The following is a 26,332-nucleotide window of genomic DNA, read 5'->3' on the forward strand; positions in this document are numbered from 1 at the left end:
AGAGCTCTGACTCCTTCTTTGACCGCCGGGCTGGGAAAAGAGACTTTCAAACTTATCTTGGGGTCACTCTGACCAGCTAGAGACCCCGAGAGCACGAGTCCATAAGACGAGATACTGGAGATTGGGTCCAAAACACAAATATCCTTGTTGGCCGTGTCTTCTTGGCCAAGAAATCCTTCAAAGCTCTTGTAACTACAAGTCTTGCGGCCCTGTGAGCCGTGCGGTGGAGATGTGAGCAAACCTCACCCTTCCTGTCTGTGTAGAAGTGAAGAAAAAGCAATGGCATCATCTAAAAAACTCAGAGCTCTGCTCTCTAGCTCGTTCCAAACTCCCTCAAATCCGCCAAAGTGGCATTTAGCTACAAAGAGGTGACAAGGACTCTTAGTGCTGCCTCTTTGACTCCACAGCAGCTGCTTTAGAATCTTTCACTTAACCCTGTGTAGTCATGTGCCAGAAATGGATCATTTGAAGAAACTTTCCAAGTGACTTGCATGGAGGTTTGTTTGAAGGGTATTTGAGGAGAAAGGCTCCCAGCAGAGGTCTGGGCTTTGGCCTAGCTGTGTCCCCTGCTGATTGTGAAGTGTGCCATCAGCTGCAGGGCCTTCTGGGCTAAAAATATCATCAAGTCACTTGGACTTGCTCTTTTAGGCCTCTAAGAGCTGGACCCAATTTCGGGCACATTTGGAGACCTCATCTGTGAGTGGATGGACCACCTAGGATTTTCCCAGTTGCTGGGAATGGTTCTCCGGGTCCCGGGTGTAAAACAGGGCTCCCCAGCAACTGCGCATCAGCAAAATGATAAACAATTGTCTTGGTTTGAAGAGAGAGGTGCCTGCTAAGGAAGGCAGAAGCCTTCTCTGAAATGGAAGATGTAAATCTCCTCCCTTCAAATGATTCTCATTTAGAAATTCAAATGCTCTCAGGGAAAGATATGGGGATAGGACTGTGCCTGCAGAGCCGGGCAGTGTTTGCTGATGGTCTGAGCCCTTCCCAAAGATCCTGTGCAGGCTGTCTTAGACACCTGGGGGGGCCAGGCATTCCTTCCAGCCTGGGCCACTTTGGCTGGGCTGGGGGCGGCCCCAGGGCAGAAGGCAGTGTGTGCTAGGGCCCTGGGTGGCACGCTGCAGCACGGTCAGGCACTGGGACGGGTTCCCCATGGACACAGCCCAGCGGAGCCCGGGCTGGCTCTTGGGAAAACTGCGGCGCTGCGCCAGGAGTGGGCAACGGCCAAGGCGTGGGTTCTGCCTGCGGCTGAACCTGCTGAGCCACTGCTCAGTGGTTCAGGATCTACTAACTGCAGCACGGAGCAGCCAAAGAGAAGGAGGAGGCTCCTCCATGGTGAGGTTCCACAGGCAAAGGTTTATCCCAAGGGAAGGATTCAGCAGCATAGAGCCGCCAGCACTTCTGTGCATGAGATTTTATCGGGGTACAACTCAGGGGGGCGGATACAAAGGATTGAGCAAGAAGGAATCTGCAGGGGAGGAGCGAGGGAATTCCATCAGTAATTAGGACAGATGAGAGGAGAGGGTAGGTCACATGGGCCAGAGGGGCTTCCAGCAATAGGGAATTCCAAAGGGGTGGTGCAGTCAGGGATTGGTCCAAGGCAAAAGTGACAGGGAAGGTTGAGGAATAAAGAGCTGGATTATCTTGAGAGGCAGGGAAGGAGCTGGAACAAAGAGCGGGGAATGGCATGAGGGACAGCTTTGAGGGAGGGAAAAACCTAGGGGTAAACCAACTTGGGGAAAATACGGGGTACATGAAAAGAAACCATTCTACCATAACTGATAAATAAACACGAACCGGAACACCCCAGGGAAATGGGCACAGCATCAATCCCGTCTGAGTTTGAGAAGTGTTTGAACAACTTGGAGCAGTCACTCAAGCTTTTAGACACTACATCCAAAGTCAAGGGTAGTGACCTCTAGGTTTACATGAGTATATACTCCTGAGTATGACTTTAGGCAGTGTTTTAAGAAACTCGTTTTATGTCCGATCATACCCCAAATCCTTGTAGATTGTGTGGAATGTGGAATCCTTTTGTTTTCACTGCTTGTTAGGACTATCAAAAAGAATATTCGTGCTGGGTGACTCAGAGACAGCCTGTGTATGTTAAGTGTAGTCTACAGGGGATAAAGAGAAGGAAACAACAAGTACTAATACATCCGGCTAAGTTTGGAAATTTAGCTAGCATGAAGAATGAATAACACAAGAAGTAAAGATGGTATTAATAAGAGTCCACTAGAATGTAATTTAGCAGATGAGAAAGATTTGGGAGGAGGCCCAGAGGGTAATTTTTCATGTAAGGTAATCTGATGAAATACTCTTACCCAATGGTAGGCTTAGTATCAATTAGAAAGTGCTGAAAAGTGACCCCCTAATGGAACGTTATGATCCATTGTTACAGTTGATGTTATTTTTAAGACAAGGAGAAAAATGAGATCCAGTGATATATGCAGACATGGTTTTTACCCTGAAGAATAAACCCAAGTGTCAGAAAGAATGTGGCTTTGATTTGGTCCCACAAGACCTTTAGTCCTAACTTTGGAAACAGATAAGAGGCAGAAAAGAAAGAGATGTCATTTAGCACTCAGCATAAGGCAGAGATGTTTGAAATGGGCTCAAATTCACCAGGAAGATTGTGTTCTAGGTGTCCAAGACTTAGAGCTGAGTTAGCCCAGGCCAGCACGGGTACACTCCACCTCAGGCAACCACTCCGGCACCTGAATGAAAGCCAAATGGCCGTGAGGATGAGATGAATAATCCAGGTGAGGGGACAATTTCAGGGACCCCCAGTGACAACCAACACAAGGAATAAAACCAAGAAAGCTTGGCCTTTAGTCACCCCCTTAAGGCAAGTCTTGAGTCCCCCAGGAGAAGCCATGTGGGTGAACATCTGCTTTTCTACTAGTGACCTCAAGAGTTGGTGGCAAAAAGTTGAAAAGGATAGAGAAAACGCTAGCAAAGCAGCAAAAAGATTGGAGTTCATAGTCAAGAGTCAAGAGCCAGACTGAGGTGATAGTGATTTCATATTGACAGAGATAACAAAACCAGCAAAAGAGTTGGTGATCAAGGTGGCCAGAGCACGTGTGCAGGGACAAATTGCTAGTGGAGCCTTGCAAGGTACAATGGACCAGCTGTGTCCTACTGCAAGCCCTTTGTGGGACGCGAACAATGCAGGCAGCTGTGCAATGTTAACTAGATACCAGGACGTAGTCACATTGGAATTAAAAAATGCCCTTCCAAAAGCAATAACTTGGTCAGTAAGAGATAACGTTACACAGAGACAGCACAAGTCACCCACTGACTTTGTGGACAGGCTCTTAGCAGCTGCATGTAAATGCGCAGCCCTGCATCCCTGGTCGGATATGGGAAAGAAGCAGCAGTGGGTTTCCCTGATGTCAGGGCAATCTAGCCCAGATGTCAGGCAGAAATTTCAGAAGCTGAAAGAGCCTGTCAAGAGAGACTTAAAGGCATGAATGAGAAAAGCATAGAAAGTGAGTGTTTATCAAGAGAGAGAAAATAAAAAAGAGCTCCCTGCAGCCATGGTGGCAGCTCTGGATTGGCACCAGGCAGAGGCCAGACGTGGGCGTGGATGAAGCAGAGGCAGGGACGAAAAGAGCAGAGGCAGAGGAGGTTCAAAGCAGCCACAGACCAAGCTGGGGCCAAATCAATGTGCATCTTGTAAGAAATCAGGACACTGGAAATAAGGCCAGTGCCCAGAGTTAGCAGACAAAGTACACAAAACTCTTGCAGCCACTCTAGATGATAAGAAATGACCGAGACTGGCAATTCTTACCCTAGCAGGTTACCGGTTTAAATACAGCTAACGAATAATAAAGAAGTTGAATTTTTAACTAATTGTGGAGACACATTTTCACTCTTGAATCAGGCACTGATACCCAAAAGTGAAAACTATCTTCAAGCACTAGGAGCCACTGGCCAGCCAGAAAATGCATTCTTCCTGAAACCACTTCAATATAAAATCAAGTAGAAAATGGGAATACATCAGTTTCTTTATTTACCAAACTCACCCAAGTCTGTCCTATGCAGGGATTTGCTTGAAAATTTGGAAGCAACATTTCCGTTTAGAAAAAGAAAACTTCAATGGAAGGTACCTGAACACAAATGAGTGGTTTTAGCAGTAGGACTGACAACTGACACCAGACCAACAAACAAGAAGAACTAGTTAGAGGAAGTATTGAATCAGTTATACCCAAGAGTATGGGATACTGATAGCCCAGGAAAATCAAAACGAGCAGACCCTATGAAAATTGAGCTACAGACAAGAGTTAAGGCAGTAGTCAGAAAGCAATACCCTTGAAGATTAGAAGCTAGGAAAGGAATAGAGCCAACAATCAATGAAATCCCTGACATCAGGACTATTGGAAGAATGGCAGCCAAAATTTAATACTGCTACATCAGCAATAAAGAAACCTAATGGAACTTAGAGACTAGTGCCAGATTTCCAGGCAATTAATGGTTTATACCTTACTAGCTTACTAGCTAAGCTTGGAGATGATTTTATTTGGTGCGGGGAAGGTCCATGGGCAGGTGCTGTCGAGAGCCGTTCCCTCATGGTCTGAGAGACCAGCTCCCCCAGCCCACCCTGCTCTCAGGCCCGGAGGTTGTAATGTGCGCTCGACCGGCAGCCGAAGGAGGGCTCTTGACACAGTGTCTGATGCAACAGGGTTTTTTGAAGGTAGGTCAGAGGGTGCAGGTTGGGTGAGGGTGAGAAGAGGGACAGGAAGAGGCAGGAGCACAAGCACTGTAACACGACACCTAAGGCACCTGCAAGCTGCTGGGGAAGCCTCAAGTCTGCTCAGTGAGCCGCGTGTGCCCTCAGCATTGGGACAGCCACCTTTCCCTCAGTGAGCCTCACATGCCAGGGTCAGCAAATCAAGAGGCACCAGCCATGCTGTAGGTGACTCAGAGCGAGTGCAGAGGGTCATGGTGGCCAGGGGCCAGAAGCAGGCAGAAAGCCATCGGGGCTGGGGAAAAGGCTCTGCTCTGCTTACAGCGTGGGCTGAGGGCTGGGAGAGCTCCATTTCCCCCTTGAGATGTTGGAGATGGGGCCTTTCAGCCTCCTGATAGGGCTGCAGGCAGCCAAAGGAGTACGACGACACAAGGCCGAGAGCAGCAAAGCAAAGAGCCAGCCGTGCGCAGCACAGGGAGGTGGCCCAGTGCAAAGCCAGCATGGCACCCTGAAGGTGCCTGCTGCACTCTCATGTGTCCCTGGCCTGGGAAGGACAGGAATGTCCGTGGTCCAAGAGGGCCTTTCTGTGGCCCCTTTGGGCTCAAAGCTGCTGCTCTCTGGCTCAATGGGGCCTAAAGCCACAGAGCTCGGCCTCCCCCACAGCAACAGGAACAAGACTTGGATATCAGGCAGTGGAGCTCAATGCCTAAGGCTCAGGGGCAGGGGCCTCCAGTCTGGAGCACAGGGAGGGCACACGCCCAGCCCCACAACAGCTGGCCTCACAGCCCGGAAAGGCCAGGACCAGGGTTCCACGCCTGATTCCAGGGGGTCCCTCCCACTAGCCACTGACCTAGAAGCACCAGAGCAGCCGGCTGTCAGGATCAAGGCGGCTGCCAGGGGGCTGCTTATGGCCTCTGACAGCAAATTGCTCAGGGCTTAGCAGTGCCTCAGCCCCTCAGGGTCTCCCCCAGCCTGGCCAAGCTTCCCGGCAGCAGCGCCGCAGTCCCACAGCAGCGCCGGAGCAGCCCCATCCAGAGGCGCCTGGGAGCCCTCAGCAATGCAGCCAGCAGCACGCGGCCAGGAGGACACGGATGGCCCTTCCTGCCCGGCACAGGGCTTGATGCCATCTCCAGGCACCGCTCTGGCAGAGATCCCCGCAGCTCCGGCCCCTGCCCAGTCGCTCTGTGGCGGGCACAAAGGCTTCAGCAGAACCACCAAAGGCCAAGGGGCTTCTGGCTATTTTCCCTGCAACACCGCACACCTGGGCAGCTGGCTGAGCACAAGCACCCTTTTCCCCCTCTTCTCCTATGCCCTACTGACCCTGTGCAGGAAAAGAAAGATCCTGGGACTCTGTGTATTGTAAGATATTCTATTCTATTCTACTCTAAGATATTCTATACTCAACAAAAAGGAAAATACAAACAGAAAAATCTCGAAGAACAAAAAGAAAATCCCTGCTGGCTCAAATGGCTCCAGCAGACAGTCTTGCAGGTCATCTCTCTGCGGAGCTCCAGCAGAACAGCAAAGCAGTGCCGCACAGACGAGGCCGTTTCCTCCATGCACTGCGGAATTGATCTCGCAGCTTACGCCATGGGGAGTAGGGAGCTCTCTGTACGGCCCGGAGAACTAAACAAGATTCAACTGCAGCATCTCTGATTGCAGGACTGCTGTCATAGGCCATTTCTTCAAGGGCTGCAAGAGAGAGGAACAGAGGCAAGGTCAGATCCCGCATGTGCAGGGAGCCGAGGAGATCCCCCTGCCAGGGCCATCCCGGTCGGCTCTTGCCATGGCCAGGAGGGAGAAGGGAGCAAGGGGATCAGCCCGAAGGTGCTGGACATGAATGGCACACGTGGCCCTGAAATCTCTGTGTGCTCTGCCCACGGGTGCAGATCCCTCCGCAGCCGGAGCAGGGCTTGCAGCTGCCCCCTCCAGCCCCCTGGAGCGGTCAGCCCGCTGCCCTCACTCACTCACCAGTGCAGATCAGCTGGAGCTCTTGCTGCTGCCCCCTCAGGTGCCGCCCGGCCATGCCTGTGAACACAGAGCCTGTCACGGTCCCAGCGGCACAGCTCCCTGCCAGCGGCGCTGCCGGCACTGTGGCCACACGGGCTGCTGGCCGGGCAGGGCTCAGCCCGGGCCCTTGCCGCACGCTGCCGCCCCAGGGCACGGCTGCCAGAGGGCGGCAGCAGCAATGCCCAGGCCAGGCGGGGCTCCACGGCGCCGAGTCGGGCTGGCGCTGCGGGGGCAGCAGGCGGGGCCAGGGCTGACCTGCGCCGGGCCGGGGAGGAGCCCGGGCTCGGGACTCACCCAGGAACCTGACGGCCGCCTCTCGCAGGGGCTCCTGTGGGCTCTGCAGGTAGCGCAGAGCCCGGCGCAGGTGCTCGGCCGCTCGGCTCCTGTCCTCTGCCAACTGGAGAGAGCGGCAGGAGGGAAGGGTTGGCGTGGGCTCAGCTCCTGGACTGGGTGCTGCCTGCGCCCAGCGCCGGCCTCCCCTGCTCGCACAGGCCTGAGGCGCGGCCAGCAGCCGCTGGCCAAGGGCTCCCGAGGGGAGGGGGCGGAGGGCCGGCTGCTGCCCGGGGAGCCGCGGTGCCGGCCCGCAGCCCTGCCGGGCCGGGGCTCCAAGGCCACGCGGCTCGGGCCCACGGGAGCCTGGAGCAGAGCCCGCGTGGCCTCGGGCTGCAGCAGCGGGCACAGCTGCCAGCCCCGCACACTGAGCACCACCCCCAGGGACCTTGGCCATGCTGAGGCTGGGGGTTCTCGGCTGCTCTTACCAGGCACTCGCCAAAGCTCTGATCCAGGTGTAGCATTTGTTCGATGTCCCTCCTCTTCAGGAATCTGGCTGAGGAATGCAGCGTTTCCCAGGAGGCCTGGAGAGCAGCAGAGACGCAGAGATGGCCCCACAGTCCAGGGCACAGGAGCATCCCAGTGGCACAGGCTGGAGGAGGCTGCAGCCCGCAAGGTGCCAGGGCAGGAGGCAGCCCAAGCCCCTGCCAGGGGGACAGCAGGTGGCCACAAGTGCTCACCTCAGCAACAATCTGATTCTCATCATGGCAGTGGAAGTAGAGAGGGAGCAGGCTCTGGTGCACGTGAGACTTGAGGGCCTTTCTTCCCTCTTCTGTTAATAAGTCCAGCATCTCTTGAAAGACAGCCATGGAGCTCAGCTGCAGCTGGATATCATCCTGGATGAAAGGAAAGGGCAAAAGACGTAGGCATCAGCTGCTTCAGGCCCCCCAGGGCACAGGCCTGCATCTGCACAGGGCACCAAGGGTCCGGACAGCAGCCAGTGGCTGTGGCTGTGGGCACAGAGCCTTATGCTGTCAAAGAGTGGCAGGAGCGCCTCCACCAGCTGCAGGGCGATGGGGGTGGCTATGGGGCCACCATTATCCAGGAGCAAATATCTCAGTAAAAGAATGCTCATCCTGATGATGTCACTGTCATTTTCCTCCAGGAGCTCCACAAGACTTCCAGTCAGGCTCCGCAGTTTTTCGGCCTGTGCGGAACACCACTTTGTGAAAGGCCGCCCTGCTGCCGCAGGGCCCAGAGGCCACAGGCCTGTCCCAAAGCACTGGGGCAGCTGAAGCGGGAGGCAGGAGAGCTGGGAGTAGCTGACCTAGCGGCCGAAGCCCATGCAAGGCCAAGCGACAATGTTGCCCAGCCCCCCGCTGCCTGCACGGCTTCAGCCACTGCCCCCTTCTCACCATCAAGGGATTCTTGCCCAGCACTACGAGGCCTCGGAGTGCTAAGTAACGCCTGGCCATGTGCTCACTCTGCAGGTTCTGTGCCAGGATCTCCAGAATGCTGTCACTGCATTGGCTCAAGTCCAGGCACTCGAGGACCTGAAAGGCACAGGGCAGTGACAGGGGAGCCGTCCGGCAGGAGCCCGGAGCTGCACAGGGCCGGGCCCAGGCAGCAGCACAGGGCACGGGCTTACACTGTCCTGGCAGCTGTGGCTGTGAGTGGGCAGAGGGCTGGGAGGCAGCTCAGCCAGGCAGCGCTGGCCTTGAGGCTCACCTCCACAAGGAATGCCAGGGCAGGGAAATCCCAGTATGGCATCTCTTCTCTGAGCATGGCGAGCAGGTAGAATGCAACCGCGGAACAAAAGTGGATGGCTAAGCGGCAAATTTCTCTGAAGAGGGGAAAAAGGAAACAAGAGCCTGAGCTAGTGAGGCAAACCTCTCCCAGGCGTGACTCATCCAGTTCTCATCTTTCCCCAGCACCCTTCCAGCAAAGGGGCGTGGGCCATTTGGCAGTTGGTTGCTCATGGGCACCCTCCTCTGCCAGCCTTTTCCAGTCTGCTTGGCCGTTCCTTTAGTGACAAGGCCCTCTGGCCCATGGCCACCACAAACACTTTGTGGGCCATCTGGGCACAGAGCAGCAATGTCAGAGGCAGTGGGGAGAAGGGGGTCTCACCTGGCAAGCAGAGCCATGGCAAAGTGGTGAGTGTCAAGAGAGAGCAGCGTGTCCCAGGCACACCTGCGCTCCATTGCCACCACCACATCCTCGCAGCGGAGAAGGCAGAGCAGGGACTTCAGGGTGCGCACTGCAAACCTGTGTGCAGAGCAAAGCCCAGGTCACACTGGCAGCACTGGCTCCTTGGCAGGCCACGTGGCAGGGACAGGAGGAGTGGCATGGAGCACCTGTTGGGGCTGGTGGCAAGGCCGTGCTCTTCCTGGCATGCCTTCCAGAAGGTGTCCACCGCCTCTGGCATATCCAGAGTGCTGAAGAACACTTGGAATAGCAGATGCGCCAATAGGCGGGGGAAATACACCTTCAATATCCGTGGCAGACAGGGCACCTGGAGGATCTTCCACGTCACCACGGTTGCCTGCAAAGGACAAAGCCCACCGAGACAGCGCTCAGTGCCGAGGTGTGCGTGTGGCAGGGCCCGAGCGTAGCAGGGAGAGGCCCGGAGAGACCTTGGCAGGGGGAGCACGGGGCCTGGTGGGCCTGAAGCTGCCCCTGGGCCAGGTTTCAGGCCAGCGCCTGAGGCAGGGAGATGCAGTGGGGGAAGGAGGATGGAGAGATGCTGGAGAGGCAGCCTTGGGGCCAGCAAAGGCCAGTTGCAGAAACTCACAGCCAGGGCAAAGACAGCCGTTTCGTCCCCATCGGAGGTGCAGGTGCTGTACTCTGGCCAGCTGCCCAGCACATCCAGGAGGATCAGCTGCGCCAGCTCCACAGTCCTGGCTGAGCCCATGATGGTCTTCCACATGGCCATGGCAGCTCTGCAGGGTTAGAGCTGTGTCTCAGGGGGGTGTCAGACACAGCACCATGGGCAGCTGAGCTGGCTGCCATTTCTGCCTGGGCCCACTGCCCCCCTGCCAGCAGCAGCCCGACAGCCCAGGCCTGTGGGGACAGAGCCCTGAGAGGCGGCAAGGGAGCATGGCAGCAGGCTCAGGGGCTGTCGTAGCAGCGCTGGGAAAGGGAGCAGCCAGAGGGCCCTGGAAGTCTCTGTTGCTCAGACACCTGGGCAGGCTGTACAGGGTGATGGGCTGGGGAGGCCTGAGCTCTGTGGGCAGGTGGGCCCCATACCTGTCACAGGATGGGGCCACACGCAGGAGCGTCATGACCGCGTCATTTGGCTGTGCTTCGGTGAGATGCAGCAGGGTCTTGTCCAGCCTGTGCTCAGCAGAATCATTTGCCATGAGCCACTGGTGGATGTAGCTCACCATGGCAGGCACCTGGAGAAGGCACGGGGAGACTTGGAAAGCTGCCAGAGGGAGCAATGTTCCCAGCTTCCCCAGAGAAGTGCTTCCCTTCCCACTCCATTGCCATGTGGCCTGAAAGGCTCACAGCAACCAGCACGCGTGGCTGGGGAGGCCAAGCAATTGCTGGGAGGATCAAAGCCTGGCCACAGGCTGCTTACTTGTTTTGGAGTGTATAAATGTTCCTCTACAAGCATAGAGAGCAAGGCAGCACTGGTCTTGCTTTGGAAGATGGGCGAGTACGGTCTGAGGCCTACGCCCGTGGCGATGGTCTCTTGCTCCTCAATTCTCTTGAGGAAGTTGCAAACGAACTGTAGGAGAAGGGCAAGAAGCCGGGGATGTTGCATGGAGTGCTGCACACACGGTGCTGGGCTGAGCAGGGACAGCAGGCCCAGCCCAGGTGGGGGTGGCTGCAGGTACCTGCGCTGTTCTGCGGAAGCGGCCACGGCTGGACTCCTGCTCCTGTGTGCACTCCAGGGCTGCATCTGGCAAAGAGCAAGCGCAGCCAGAGATGAGGGGCTGCGGGAGAGGTCAGAGAACACAGCCCAGCCCTGCGATCCCCAGGCAGGGAGAGCCCCGGGATGGCCCAGGGGATGGGGCACGACCACTGCGGGGTGTCTGCCCGGCCCCTCTTCCGTCCTGTCCTTGGGCATGTCCCCAGGGGATGGCATGGCATGGCATGGCACGGCATGGCATGGCATGGGGTCAGGTTGGCTGCAGGCACTAGTCCTGTGGCCTAGCTCTGCCACTCACCCTCCTGTGGTGGCTGGAATGGCTCCAACTGTTTAGTCACCAGTGGTGAAGCAGCTCCAGGGCCTTCTTCCTCCTCTTCCCCCCAGGCCAGATTGGGCACTCCTGGGGTTCTGTGCTTCATGTCAGTGACACTAGCTTCTTGCAGAAGAGAAACCTTGGAAATGCTCCAAGGGCACCAAGTCCCACACGCTGCCCTCAAGGGCAGCTGCGAAAGAGAAGCCTCAGGGAGACCACGGGTCAGCAAGTCCTGTGGTCTGGCCTCGAGCTCAGCTAAAAGAACAACGCCTCAGAAAACTTCCAGGTGGGAGACGAATGAGTGCGCTGTGCGGGGGCTCCTCACGGCACCGCTCTGTCCTGTCCTGTCCCATTGCGTTCTCCCAGCACCCGGGCACGCTTCTATTTCTCACGTGTCACAAAGGGACCTTGGACACCGGGTTCCATTCCATGTCACAGTGACCGTGCTGCAGTGTGTCACCAAGGGCCCTTGCACACACTGCCGCCTGCCCTGGGGCTGCCCCCAGCCCAGCCAAAGTGGCCCAGGCTGGAAGGAATGCCTGGCCCCAGGTGTCTAAGGCAGCCTGACAGGATCTTTAGGAAGGGCTCAGAGCATCAGCGAACACTGCCCTGCTCTGCGGGATCAGGGCAGCAGAAGGAGCCCCCATGGCTGCCGACGCAGCCACGCTGGGAAGGGCACAGGGCCTTCCAGGGAAGCTGGCAGGGCCTCCTTGGGACACGTCCCGGCCCGTGGCCATCCTAAACCCACAGGTGTGACACGCACAAGGAACGTGTAGGCCCGGGCACCAATGCTGCTCTGAGCCCTGGGGCCCGGGCAGCGCTGCCATCAGCAGTTGGAGCAGAGTCCCTGGCCAAGCAGAGCTGCCACCCCCCGAGCCCTGGCAGTGCTGGTGCCCGTCTGCTGCCCCAGAGACCTGTGCCCCCAGGGGCTTCTGTGCCACAGGGAGCCAAAGCCCACATGCATTAGGGGCTGTGCTCCTTCCTGCAGGGGCTGATGGCAGGAGCACCTGGAGCAACTGCTGGCAATGTTAGCATTCAAAACACATAATCACATAGGGATTATATGCGGTGCTTTTTATTCAAGAGCTCTGGGAATCGGGGTATATTCAACCCAAATCTGATTCCGACCATACATCCGAAAGGATCATGTTTTATACTTTATCTTTATATAAATCCATGTTAATTATTAAACTTATATTGTTCTATTGTATACATATATTTAGCCCCTCTCTGAATTTTCAGCATAGTTTCTCAATATTCTTCTTTTGGTTATATAAGAATTACATTTAATTACTAAACAATCATCACATCTAACAATTATATAATATATCATGCTGCTTACGCAGGTGCAGTTGATCTGGGAAAGCACAAAGCCTAACATTTTAGATTCTATCTTTAACTTTTTCCAGGGCTCCACTATCATTCTCCCCCCTTTGAAAGCACTTTCACTTCACTATAGGTGTAAATGTTCACTTGATACAGTCCTTTATTCCTCAGTTCGTACTTGGTTCTTCAAATCCAGGGTTGATGTAAACATTGTCGTGGATGCTGTTACGAACTGGAGAACCAGAAGATGGTGGGCGTGGATCTCGTGTTAGTGCCTTTATTATCCTCTGGTTCCAGGACGTTTTCTTCTGTATCTCTCCCTTTAAGATGCTGTAAACGAACCAAATTGCTAAGAATACAATTAGTAAGATTATCACGCTCTCAATGATAGATTTTAATCCATGAACTCACATTCCACCCTAATCTATTAAAGATTTTTCCTAACCAACTTGTAGCCAAATCCTTTTGCTCTTCTTGTGCTTCATGCTCTATTTGTTTCAACTGATTGATGTCACATTCAACATCTGCAGTTACATTTGGGATATGAACGCAGCAATGATCAACTTGTCCCTTTAAGAATCCACATACTCCATGCTCTTTCAGGAGTAACATATCTAGGGCCAATCGATTTTGTAAAGTAATTTTTGTGGTGGCTTGTAATTGTATATTTAATTCTTTAAATCCTTCCCAGGTGACTTTTGCCAGTCTACCTACATGACCTGTAAGTTTGTACAGCATCTCTCTGCTCTTATAGTTTGCTATAGGACCAAGCAATGACTCTAGGGCCCATCCAAATTTCACTCCACTAGAGGGTTCTTGCCAAATGTCATCTGGATTTTCATCGTCTAGAACTTCTCGTCTTGCTCTTATCTGCAGAAGTTCATGTTTTCCATTAAATGGGGACTTTTTCCAAATTGGACATAAGGTTGGGAGGCCTAAAGTATTCTCCTTTACTTTCCCGTCTACAGGCAGATATGTTGTCCAGGTACCATCACTTGCTGCCCATACAAATTGTCCTGGACCTCAGACTGTAACCCTGGTACACCCTATAATTACTCTATAATTCACTCTGCCTTGTTTATGTTTGATCCCTCTGCAAGCACAACCAATTTGTAGGGCTATTGTCAGGGGTGGCATCTGCTTTATCTCTACATCATCTGAAGTGCAGTTTAAAGTTTTATTACATGTCCACCAACTTACTTTGTCTGCCCTCGTTCTGCTACTAGTGTCAGTGTTCGTTATTGCTGGATCTGTTTCATTCTCAGGGCCTTCCCACTTAATACACCAAGGGGTTTTTGCCACATATTGGAATCTTTGAAGAATACTCACACACCACACACTGTCCCAAGGTTCTATCTGATCTTTCCTATCCTTGGCCTCACATTTCCATACAAGAGTGGTTTCTGTAACTTGCCTCGATTCGGGTACCTGTTTACATGTAATTGTTTTGTTCTTTTGTATTTCAGGTAGTTTTGATGTTATGATTCTCCAATTTACTGGGTCTCCTGCTGTCTTTGGCATTGGCAGACAGGCAGTTATTCGACTGGTGTTTTGCATTTTGGCAAAATCTTTGACTAATCCAATCATTACATTCTAAGCCCGAACTGCATTAGAAACCTTTATCACCTGTGTTTCTGTTTGTACCTCTCTCTTCATTCTAGAATGAAGAATGGTTAGTCGATCATTTTGCACTCCACATCCCAAAGATATTAATAACCATAACATTAGCACAATTACTGATAGCATTCTGAAAGCAATTAAACACATCTTATCTGCAGCCTTTGTTCATTCCAGAGTTTATACAGTCTGTGATCCAGGATGGACTTTCTTCACTCAGGTATAGTGAATCCAGGGGTCCACACCGGCTACTTTGACTGCTGTAAAGGTGGTCAGTAGTACCTGATGGAGTCCACTCCACTTTTCTTTCAGCGGTTCCTCGTTCCAGTTCTTGATGTACACCTCGTCTCCTGGATGTATGTTATGGACTGGGTTCTCGAGAGTCAGTGGTCTATTCCACACGAGGATACTCCAGAGCCGAGCTAAAGTTTTCCCAAGAGACAGAACATAATTATACACTTCCTTCTTTCCTGTGATGTGTACATTAGGGTTCAGGAGATTCATATGGTTTCCCATACAATATCTCATAAGGACTGACTGACATCCCACTCCTAGGCTTTATCCGAATCCTCAACAGTGCTACTGGCAAAGCCTGGGGCCACTGCAATTTGGCTTCTTGGCATATTTTACTGGTTTGCCTTTTTAGTGTCTGATTCATCCTCTCTACCTGTCCACTTGACTGGGGTCTCCATGGTGTGTGTCGGTCCCAATTTATCCCTAGCAATCTACTTACCTCTCTTACTACTGTAGCTATGAAATGGGGTCCCCTATGTGATTATACCCCTAGGAGTACCCCGAATCTGGGAATAATGTCCTGTAGTAACCACTTAACTGTTTCCTTTGCTTGGTTTGTGCGACAGGGAAGGGCTTCTGGCCACCCAGAGAATGTGTCAACCCCCACTAACAGGTATTTGTATCCTCGAGTCCTTAGTAGTTCTACAAAATCTACCTGCCAATAGTCTCCTGGCTCTATTCCTACCCGAATTCTTTCTAGCTGTGCTTGTCGCCTGGCCACTGGGTTGTTTTTCAAGCAGATATCACATTTTGACATTACTGATTTTGCCATTGTTAACATCCGTACTGAAATTAAACTCTGCTTTAGCAATTTTACCAATGCCTCTGCTCCCCAGTGACATTCATTATGTTTAATTTATAGAACTTCTCTCATTATCAAGGGGGGTACCACTATTTGTCCTTGTGCAGTCACATACCATCCCTGTGAATTCTTTCGTGCATTTAGCAAATGTGCCAGTCTCTCATCTTCTACTGAATATTTTGGTTTTGGAGGCAAATTGAATTGGGATACATTAAGCTTCAAAGGTATCAATGCCATTGTTGTTTGTACCTCTCGAGCAACCTGTCGGGCTGCCCAGTCTGCCTTTCGATTTCCCTCACAGATTTTGGAGTTTCCTGATTGGTGTGCTTTGCAGTGTATGATTGCCACTTGTTCAGGTTTTTGCACTGCCTTTATCAATTGCAGGACTGCATCCTGATGTTTAATGTGCATACCCCGAGAAGATAACAGTCCTCCTTCTTTCCATAGTGCTCCGTGTACATGCACCACTCCAAAAGCATATTTTGAGTCAGTCCACATACTTACCTTTTTCCCTTCACTTAATTCTAGTGCCCTGGTTAAAGCAACCAGTTCTGCCTTCACGGCAGATGTATTTGGTGGTAATGCTTTTGCCTCCACTGCTGTATTGACTGTTGTTACTGCATATCCAGCGTATCTGGTTCCGTTTTCCACGAAGCTGCTCCCATCTGTAAACAGCTCCCACTCAGGCTGCTCTAGTGGGACATCTTTCAGGTCTTCTCTTGCTGAATGGGTGTACTCTATTACTTCTACACAGTCGTGTTCTAATGGGCCTTGTTCAGTTGTGGTACCTAGGAACAAAGCTGGATTCAAAAGGTTAGTTGTTTTTAATGTGACATCCTGCTCAGTCAGGACTACATGGAATTTCATCATCCTGCTGGGAGATAGCCAATGGCCCCCCTTTTTTTCTAAGACAGTGGTTACCATGTGTGGTACATAGACATCTATGTGCCTTCCCATAGTAAGTTTCCTGGCTTCTTGTATCAGGATCACAGTAGCTGCGACTGCCGGCGGACATGGGGGCCACCCGGCACTTATGTTGTCGAGTTGTTTGGAAAAGTAGCCCACCAGCCTTTTCCAGCTTCCCAGATGTTGGGTCAGGACTCCCAGTGCTAGGCGCAGCCTTTCATGTACAAACAACTGAAAATCTTTAGACAGATCAGGTAACCCTAATGCTGGAGCAGTTGTCAGTGCTTCCTTTAATTTTAGGAAGGCTTCTTTCTGTGGTTGCCCCAGGTGAATGGCTGCATCTTCTGAGCTTCATACAGGGGTTTCACAATCAGTCCATAGTCCATGATCCACAAGTGACACCATCCTGCCATCCCGAGGAAGACTCGCAGCTCATGTAAATTCTGGGGCTCTGGAATAGCACAAATAGCTTGGATATGGTTAGTACCTAGTTTTTGTTGCCCTTGTGAAATTTAAATCTCAATGGTTACCTTTATACAGGTTACTTTTTCTTCTGTAGCTATTAGTATATCATCAACATACTGCAACAATAAGTATTGGACTCTTGGTACTAGCTCATTTTCGGTCCAAATCTCCAGTTCCTTTGCCAGTTAGTTTCCAAATAGGGTCGGCGAGTTCTTGTCGTGTCCAGGTGAGCTGGGTCATTCTTCTGTTCCCTGGGTTTTCCCACTCAAAAACAAACAGTTTCCTACTTTCTTTCTCAAAGGGTATGCAGAGAAAGGCATCTTTTAAATCAATTACAGTAAACCACTTATAAATCCCCTTTACGGATGTTAGCAATTTGTGAGAATTTGTTACCACTGGATAAATGTCCTTTTTATTTATTGCTCTCAAATCCTGCGCTAACCTATATTCAGATATTTGTTTTCTTTACTGGAAATATTGGTGGATTAAATTCTATTCTATATTTGTGGTGAGTTCTTGAACCTGTTCCACAGGTTCAGCTAGTTATATTCTCCTAACACCATGGCTTTGGCAGCGTTTCCCTGCTTGAACTGATTGCCCTGGTCAAACTGGTTATTCAAGCTTGGACAATTTCACTTCCAATGCCCCTCCTGCTTACAATACACACATTGATTCAGGCTTAACCTTTGTGTGACTGGTCTCTTACCGCGGATATTCCTGTTACATCCCCTGAAATTTGGGTCACCTTCTCCTTGTATTACTGCCAATAGATTCTGCTGCTGTCTGTTACTAGCTTCTTTTTCCCGTTTGCTATATGCCATCCAAGCAACCTCAAGTAACTTATCCAAATTCCTTAATTCTTCCCCCTCTGATTTTTCCAATTTTCTACGAATGTCATCCTGTGATTGGCCCAAGAATATGAGAGTGAGCTGAACCTTTGCTTGCTCTGTATCCATTTGGAGGTCTGTATATTTCCTTGCTACCTCCTTAAGCCTTTCCAAAAACGCAGTGGGAGATTTATAGTTTTGGGCACAGCGTTCTGAACTCCTATTTGGATCCACTCTTGATATTTACATAATTTCCTCATATCGCACAATAAATTAGGGTCACAATTTGGATACTCAATTGGGAAATTCACATCTAAATTCCCTGTTACTAGCCCATATCTAATATCTTCTCTTGCCCTCTCTTTGGCTGCCTTAAGTACCATTTCTTTTTCAGTAGAATCCATCAGAGTATCTAATATTACTTGTATGTCATCCCAGTCAGCATTTTGAGTTTTCATAACCATTTTTACTACGCGTGCCATTTTATCAGGATTTTCTCTATAAGTTCCGGCTGACTGTTTCCAAATAACTAAGCCTGCAGCGGAAAAAGGAACTTTTACAAATACTGGCCCTTCCATTCCGACACCTTGTTGTAAGGGGGCAATCACAGTCCGTTTTTGTTTGCTTATGCCTTTTCTATGCACAACTGGGGCGAGCTTTGACCGACTCCGGGTTCTGTGGGCAATTGGGGTCACTGATTCATTACCATTGCTATCTTTTTCATTCGCATACCTCTTTCTCCTTTCTATCACAGTTAGGTTTTGCTCATCTTCCGAGGAAGAGGGACCGGGTGATGATGGGAGAGGAGGATAAAGAGGGAAAGGTGTACTAGACGAGACGGGCTCAGGACTAGGTGGGTGAGGAGCAGGTAGTGGGATAGGGACAGGTGAAACAGGTGAAACAGGTGGGATAGGGTTAGGTTCTCTTATAGCTTTCTTAGCTCCTATTGGAGCTACTTGTAATTCAACATCTGTATAATTTTCCCTACTCAAGCTTTCTTTCAATGCCAAGTGTTCTAAACAACGTTCCTCACAAACCCCACACTTTGCAGATGTTTTAACCACTAATAATCCACATTCATCCTGCCATTCTGGCTTTCCCTGTAAATAGAAAACCAGATCAACATATGGGACTTCATCCCATTTTCCTTCTTGTTTACAAAACGACATTAATCGCGAAATAGTGTTATATTGCAGAGTACCGTATTTTAGCCATTTTTCGCCATTCTCCAAGGCATATTCTGGCCACCATGAATTACAGTAATCAATCAACTTAGTTTTACGTAATTCTTCCCCAAAGTTACCCTGTTTCCAATGTGCTAATAAGCACCCCAAAGGAGAATTTTGCGGGATAGGGGTGTTACTGCCCAAAATCCCTTTAAATTTCTCCATTTCAATTACACCACAAATGCTGAACCCGCAATGCTTTTGTGATTGTCTTATGGAACGGCGCCTAGGCTTGTACCACCAGGAATTCCTTTAGCCCAACCAAGCGTAGCTTTTGCTGTGTCTTATTTGGCAGGCATCCAAAACCAAACCAAAGTAAAAAAAGCACCTTACCTTTCTCCTGGGGACGTTGTGAGCGGCAGGAGCGGTCGCGGCCAATGGGCTCCCCAAGAATCCCTCGGTGCCGGCTGGAGCGTGATCAAGTCGCGAACTCGCTCAGCAGCACTCACAACGGTTCCATCTGGGTCGCCAAAATGTTAGTGTTCAAAAACACATACTCACGTAGGGATTATATGTGGTGCTTTTTATTCAAGAGCTCTGGGAATCAGGGTATTACCCAAATTTGATTCCAACTATACATCCAAAATGATCATGTTTTTATACTCTATCTTTATATAACTTTCATGTTAATTATTAAACTTATATTGTTCTATTGTATACATAAATTTAGCCCCTCTCTGAATTTCCAACATATTTTCTCATTATTCTTCTTCTGGTTATATAGTAATTATATTTAATTACTAAACAATCATCACATCTAACAATTATGTACTTTATCATACTGCTTACGCAGGTGCAGTTGATCTGGGAAAGCACAAAGCCTAACATTTTAGATTCTATCTTTAACTTTTCCCAGAGCTCCACTATCATGGAGAGAGCTGATGTGGCTAGCAAAGGATCAGGTGCAGTGTCCTCTTGCATCTTTGTGCTGTAGGTTTTTGAACTGATAGAAAGGAATGGGCCCCCAAAACTGCAGAAGCCCAGGCACCACTCGGCTCTCCTGCACAACTTCCTCCACTGCTGCCTGCAGGCAGACGAGGACAGGCGCTGCTCTGCCCAGGAACTCCTGCAGGTAAGAAAAAGCAAAGGGGCAAAAAGCCCTATCAGCTGAGGACACCTGCATGAAGGGATGAGGAGGAGTGTGGGCCACGTGGCGCAGACAGCTCCCAGGACAGGAAGGTGCAGGGGGACATGCTGCCCTCGGTGCTCTTGGTGTGTCTTCCTGGTAGCCAGGGAATCCTGCTTGAGCCCGTGAGGATGGGTCCTGGAAAGTAAGAGTTCCTTTCTTTGTTCTTTTTCTTCTGGGCAGCATCCCTTTGTGACCTCAGGCCATCCTGCCTCCATCCTGGCTGCTCTGATCATTTCAGCCAAGCAAGTGCAGGAAGACTGGAGAGGAGACACCTGCACCTGAGGAGACCCTTATGCCCCGCCAGCTGAGAGGAGGGAAAAGGGGATGTGTCATCTTGAGGCAGAGCTTCAGCCATCCCCCAAGTATTAAGAGGAGCTGTACCCTAGATAGGAAATGTGACATTTTTCATATTTGCTCAGTTTAGGTCTTAGGTTAGGTTAGGTTAGGTTAGGTTAGATTACGTGTGTGTTAGGTTAGGTTAGGTTAGGTTAGGTTAGGTTAGGTGTGTTAGGTTCCATTTAAAACTCTGTTGTTTTTTCTTTCTCAAAAAGATGAACGTTTAAAAAATTAGGAAATATAGGGATCAACTTCTAAGGACTATGGTGCTGTTGGCACACTATATACAGCCACAAACGGAATGGGACACTCTGAATCAGTGTCATGAGCTGTTTATTTCAAACATCAGTCTCAGTACATTGTTAGGACAATGGAGACAGGATATGTTTACAGCTCGCTGATTCAAATGGAATGCCAAGGAAACGTCACATTACAGGGTAGCATAAAACCCTCTCAGCCTAAGTTTCAGCCAATCACACATAGAGCAAAACATATTGACAATAATTCTATCCAATCATATGAAACACACGTAACAGTAGTTAACAAAATAAGGACTTATTTTCTAACACAATGGCTCGTTTATGAGAGACAAAGCACAGAGGCTCATTCATACTAACCTTCTAAAGATATACATTAAATAAACTTGTTGCAACCTATAAGGGTAAATCACAGGGGCTTATTGTTCTATTTCTCATGTCTGCTCTACTGCTTAGAAAACTTTTTGCTGTATTAGCAATGTTCACAAATCTGCTGTCTGAGGCCTGTCTTTTTTACCACTTTCTCAAAACCCTCAAATTTTATGAATCCCAACATTTGGAACATAGATAGCTTAGATAATAGAGGATTGTTTAGCTTAGAGTAGAGTGTTGTTAATTTAGGGAAGCTCTGAGGTATCTTTTAAGTAGAAACGAAAGAATTGTCATAATAAGAATTAAGCTGTGAGAGGAAAAGCTGGGCTGCAGCCCAACTGGAGCCTGCAGGTGCTCCAATCTGTCAGCCTGAACAGGCCACCTGCAGGACAGAAGGATGAAGATGGAGAAGTGGCGAGGGGATACTTTGTTTCAGCCCGAGTGCCAATAAAAGTCTAAAATATCCAGAGTGTTGTAAGACTCCCTTCCTTGCCAGGCTGTAGCTAAGGGGACAGTCCCTTTCAGAGGCCCAAAGAACATAGTGAGGTAAGCAGCTTTGCTTGCCTGAAGTGTGGAATGCCCGTGGGAAGCTGAGAGACTTGCGGGTAATGAACGCCAGGAGATGAGCTCACATTCAGGACAACACTAGGAGGCAGATGTGCAGTCCTTGCTGGGCCTCTTGTCTTGGAGATGTCAGGGTGATCAGCAGCAATCACCATTTGGTTCCCACCCTCCTCTCACTATGTCACCTATGGGATGGAATGGCATTGTCATAGCAGCTTCTGGCCCTTCCTCCCTGATTCTCTTTTCCTCCCTTTTCAACCCAGAGTCCCAGGGCCCATCTGGGCCAGCCTCATCCCCCACGGGTGTGTGCAACCACCAGGGCCTCCTCAGAGCCCCATTCCCACTCTGCTGCTTCCTTGGCCTTTTCCCACATCTGGGCCAGCCTGCTGTTGCCAGCTGTTGGGCACACACACACACAGCATACCACACCTATCAGGGAGCAATTTGATGCAGGAGCCCCTGCTAACCACGGCTCACCAGCCCGGCACTTTTCCCACCCAGCTGTGGCTCCATATGGACTCCATCTGCTGGGATACCCACTGTGAGGGACTGCTCAGGGCCTGGATGCTCCTTGAATGGTGCCCACAGGCCTGATTTCCACACCTCCCCATTCCTCCTACCCCTAAGGCTGCCTCAGCCTTCTAAACACAATTTTTCTTACTCTAATGGCTTCCTGTGCTTTACTGCATACTGTAAGCAGGAGTACACAGTTTTGATTGTCTTTAATCTAGAATTAATAAAAAGAAGTTGGAAGTGCTACAAGAATTTGTCATTTCAAATTTGAAGCAACTGCAAAAAGTAGAGAAGCTTTCTGTACAGCTTTTCAGTGAATTTAAAGTCTCCTTCCTCTTCACTCACTTTCAGCATATCTGTTGATTTTCCTTTGCTGTCATCTCTTAAGCTTCATCACTTGTCTATGGATTTGTAAAAACACCCTGAAAACCCAACCCAAATTTACTATCCTTTGTATTTCTCCTCTTCTGGAAAAGCTGAGGCTCCTGTGATCTTCTCCTGTGATCTAAACTGTGATTCCCATCTTGGCTCTGGCTAAGAGCAGAACAAATGGAATTTGTTACCTGCTAGTAAGATCTGCTAGCAAAGGTCACAGTTAGAGCTAAGCATGATGCTTCTCTCCCTCCGTTGAATACACATCTTTGTGTCTAGGCCTGGGGATTTCCAGGAGCACCTGGAAGCTACTGCTAAGGACAAAAGTCTCACTCTTGCTGGTTTGGACATGGATTTTTTGGTAGGATTTTGATCTACATCTACAGTGGCCTACAGGAACTGGATCTTTGACACAAAGTGCCTTCAAGCAACATTTCAAAGCATAGTGGGCAATGAAGTCCAGATACTAATGAGTTGTGGTTTGCTTGAACTCTGTGTAACATCTGGTACAATATCCCAAAACATGTCATTTTTGAGTGTTTCAGGCATTTAAAATTCAGGCTTATTCTTGTCAACACTTTTCTTTCCTCCCTTCAGAAATCTGCATGCCCAGGTACTAATTTCTTTCTCAGTTTGTTGACAAGTTACCTGTCAGATAATACTTGTTTCTTGACCCAGAGATGGGGCAACTGTCGCCATTAGGCCAGACGTGAAATACACATGTGATCAGGGTACGAGAAGAAAAAAGTTTTTTTTATTTTGCGTGTTCTCTGGCTTATACGCTCTTAACCAAGTGTGATCTTAAGTCCGCCGCTTGCCTTGGCTCGCAGGTGGCCATCAAGCGAGTGTCCCAGGAGCGCATCTCGGAGTGGGCGCGGCTGGTGAGTAAGCGGGGCCAGCGGGAGGAGCCGGCGGGGCGTGCCGGGCGAGGCCCGGCAGGGCGGCAGCGAGGGCAGCAAGCGCAAGCGTGGAGTGAGTGGAGGCCGTGCAGCGCCCCGGGCCAGGCCATGGCGAGCCGTGGCGGGGCCGGGCAGGAGCTGCCCGAGGTGCGGTGCAGCATCGGCCCCGCTGACGGCATTGCGGTCCCCCCGCAGTGCAAGGGCGCCCTTGTGCCCCTGGAGCCGGCGCTGCTGTGGAAGGTGTCGCGGCCTGGCTTCCGCGGTGTCATGCAGCTCCTGGACTAGTTCGAGGTGCCCGAGAGCTTCGCGCTGCTCATGGAGCATCCGCAGCGCTGTCAGCACCTCTGGTACTTCCTGCACGAGCGGCGGTTCCTGACGGAGGCCATGGTGCAGGGGCTGCTCCGCCAGGTGCTGGAGGCCGTGTGGTGCAGCAGCAGCCGGGGTGTCCTGCACCGCCACATCAAGGCCGAGAACGTCCTCATCTACCTGGCCACAGGTGAGGCGAAGCTTATCGACTTTGGCTGCAGCACGATCCTCCAGGACACGTTCTACACCCAGATGTCAGGTGAGCCCAAAGCCGGGGGCCCAGCAGGGCAGCAAAGTTCCCCCCTTGGCTGGCAGAGGGGGAAGAGGGAGGGAAGGAAGGAGGGAGGGAAGGAGGGGGAATCCTTCTTCAGCCAGCTGTAGCCAAGTTGCTTTTTGGCAGGGCAGGGGCTGGCTGTTGTGGAACGGGAGCTGGCTGGGAGGGAGGGAGTAGCATGGGCCTGATGAGCTGCGCCTATGTCCCATAGGAACATCAGAGTACAGCCCACTAGAGTGGATCCTCTTTGGCTGCTACCATGGCCAGCCAGCCACCATCTGGTCCCTGGGCATCCTGCTCTATGAGCTGGTCTGCAGGCACCTTCCATTCCACACCAATGAGGACATCGTCCGGGACCAGCTCTTCTTCCCGCCACGGGTGTCTCAAGGTGGGGATGCACCTTCAAGGCATGAGGGGAAGAACGGGATTGGGAGGGGCAGCTGGCGCATAAGCGTCCTACTCTTGCAGCTGGTGAGGAGTGGATCTCCTGGGCTCAGCTGGAGGAGGTGGCACCTGTGCCTCTGTGCTGGTGTCCTCTGCAAGAGAGGATCAATAGGAAGCTTTTGGCTGTAGCTCTGAGCACTCCTGGTGGCCTGGGCATTGTGGAATGTGGGAGAGCATGGACAGGAGCCCCTTCCTGCTGAGCGGCGGTTTCTGGTTTCTCTCCGCAGAGTGCCAGCACCTCATCAGGTGGTGTTTATGCATGGACCCCACAGACGGGCCATCACTGGAGGACCTTTTTGAGCATTCTTGGCTGCAGGAGCCCTGCCTGGCCCAGGAGACAGCAGAGATTCATCCCTGTGCACAGTAGGATCCAGGAGCCAGCATGTAGCAGCGGCACGCGTCTTGTGGCGCTGGAAGAAAACCCCAGAGCATTTCCCTGTGGCCACAGCGCTGAGGAGAGAGTGCAGCCGAGGAGATGCTTCCGCTGGTCCCCGTGAGCTGTGGAGGGAGCGGATCGATGCTGCCCATCCCATTGGAGAAGTGGTGGCAGTGCGGTGAAGGTGCCACAGACTGGGACAAGGGAAACATCCCCCTGCAGCTCAATGGCATCGTGACGTCCCCACAAGCTGAGGTACAGCTGGCATGTTCTTCTGGAGCACAACGTGGAGCTGGGAACACCATCCTGGAGCCCATTGTCTTTGGCTGTGGCCCCTGCCTGGAGGACACGCTCTGCGCCCCGATGGAATCAAGATGAGTCCCCAGCTGGCACCGGGGCGGGGGGATGCTGGTGCTCCCAGGCACGGCAGGGCTCGGCCTGGCCATGCACCGGAGGTTCCCCGCTCGGCAGCACTGGGGAATATTAATTGTTCCGCCGGCCGCTGAGCTGCTTTTTGGCGGGACACGGGACTGATGTTGTGGAAGGGAAGCCAGATCTTGGCCTTGCTGACAGCTTCTGCCAGCCAGCCTGGCACGGGCTGAGGTGGGGGCACCCAGCCTGACAAAAGCATCCATCCATGCGGATAGGGGCAGCAGAGGGGGCAAGTTCCGAAGCAGTGCCCCAGCTGGCCTGCTCTGCAGGCCCTTGAGGAAGGAGTGCCTTTATGGGTGGGAAAGGTGGGGAGTGCCTTTATGGGTGGGAAAGGTGGACAGATTTAATTCTCCCATGGAGTGGTCAGACCCTCCTCAGGCCCGTGAAACAGTGACAGGCTTTGTGCTTTTTCTTGTTTCCAGGTCTTGTTTTGAATTGACTTTAATGCAATTGTTCTTTGTTTTCCCCAGGAGGATTACACCTGGTGCCCGGACCGGACAGGGAAGCACCTGCAGCATCCGGGGAGCGCGTCCAGTGCCAGCGCTACCCCAGGGGCCAGGGTCTGCAGAGACAGCCCCTTCCAGAAGGATGAGGACCTGGTGCATGATTGGTTCCTCTCCTGGCAGCAGCTCTCCAGAGGTGGGCACCCGGCTCCACAGCTGGGCTGGCAGAAGGGCTCCGGGCAAGCAGCAGCGGGCACACGGGCATGCCGCTCCTGCAGCTGCTGAGGAGGTTGCTGTGCCCTGATTAAGCAGAGGAGGTGGAACGTTGCCTGCCCCACTGCCCTTCTCTAAAAACAGAGAATGGTTCGGGAGGTTTGGGCTCTGAGCACAGCCAGCAGCCTGGCCTGGGCACAGCCATGGTGGAACAGGGGGACAGGAGCCTGCTGTGACTGACCGTGGCTCTCTGGTTTCTCTCCGCAGGCTGCCACCACCTCATGCCATGGGAACAGCCCCGCTCGGCCTGCCAGGCTGAGAGGGCTGGAGGGTGGCCGGTGTTCATTTGCTGTCAAAAATAAATTGGGATTTTTTTGTCATCGTCATCATTGGAGAATTTCTTTCATCCTTTTCCAAGCTTTTGGCCTCCTGTGATAGATGGATGTGATTAGTTCTAACAAAATTGTAATTATTTCAATATTTTTGGAAAATAATTGGAAAGGTATATGTGATTAATGTTATGAAGAAAATGGGTTTCTTTGTAGATGATACCTGTGGGAAACAGGATACAGGAGATTGGAATGGCCTTGATGAACAAAATTTAGGAAGCCTCCCAAGTCAGAATTGGCATCAAGACAAAGTTAAGACAACTCCCAGGACAGGATCGGCCGTGACATGAATAACGCTGGGACAATTCCAGACAGGGAGTCTAAAATAGTGCTCTTATCTATAAAATAATGAGGCTTAATTGGAGCATAGTGCTTACTTACATAACACAG

General features: G+C 51.3%; 1 pseudogene; it reads left to right on the forward strand.

Annotated features, from left to right (window-relative positions):
* The window catches only part of LOC128947294 (serine/threonine-protein kinase pim-1-like), a 124,924-nt pseudogene extending 99,052 nt beyond the window's left edge, over positions 1-25,872 (forward strand).
* The last annotated feature ends 460 nt before the right edge of the window (positions 25,873-26,332 follow it).

Source organism: Melozone crissalis, unplaced genomic scaffold (assembly GCF_028551555.1).
Source record: "Melozone crissalis strain CALT ecotype California unplaced genomic scaffold, PUWL_Pcris_2 ptg000093l_1, whole genome shotgun sequence".
NCBI classification, from domain to species: domain Eukaryota; kingdom Metazoa; phylum Chordata; class Aves; order Passeriformes; family Passerellidae; genus Melozone; species Melozone crissalis.